The sequence below is a fragment of the Nannospalax galili genome, unplaced genomic scaffold, assembly GCF_000622305.1.
Source record: "Nannospalax galili isolate Female #2095 unplaced genomic scaffold, S.galili_v1.0 scaffold285, whole genome shotgun sequence".
Classification (NCBI taxonomy): domain Eukaryota; kingdom Metazoa; phylum Chordata; class Mammalia; order Rodentia; family Spalacidae; genus Nannospalax; species Nannospalax galili.
The window spans coordinates 646,479-647,253 of NW_008355157.1; positions in this window are offsets into that span (position 1 = coordinate 646,479).

Genomic DNA, 775 nt, shown 5'->3' on the forward strand with positions numbered 1-775 from the left:
GGCAATTTGGGTAACCTCTTCAGAGGATAAGAATAGGAGGTAGGAATTGGCTAGGCAGTTAGGGTAAAAAGACTCCAAAGAAATGTAGCCAGTTTCTTGGCTAGAAGTCAAAATGTCCTTGGGCCTGTTAGCAACATACTCTGTTCCAAAGGCCAAAAATGTCAAAAGTATTTGGGAGCATGTATCTAATCCTTAAAAGATTTTAGGGTTACCTCTTCAGAGGGAGGAGTGTTGGAGGGGAGGGAGTGGGCATGGATTTGATCAAAAAAACCTTATATACATGTATGAAATTCTCAATAAAGTTTTGTAAAAGTTAAAAAATGGCCAAAACAATAGAGATGTCAACATGAATTTGGGGGGTATAAACCATTCAGCCAAGGTACCAGACAAGGACCAAGCCAGAAGGAGCCTCATCAGATATAATTTCCTGTGCAAAGAGCTTTCAGGAATCATTTCATTCTCTCACAGCAGGAAATGAAAGGGGTGGTATGTTTCCTAGCAGGCGGCCTAGATGTGGAGAATTTTGTAATGGGAATGTCTCAGAAAAGAGATCTGTCTCTTTATGAGACATGACTTGCAACCAGAAGCCATGTAGTACAAGTCATCCTGAATTTTTCTTGTCTAAGTTAGGTTTGAGCCAGGCCTGGTAGTGCACACCTTTAATCTCAGCATGCAGGAGGCAGAGGCAGGTGGATCTCTGTGAGTTTCAAGGTCAGCCTGATCTACATAGTAAGTTCCAGCCCTGTTAGGGCTACATAGTGAGACCCCGACTAAA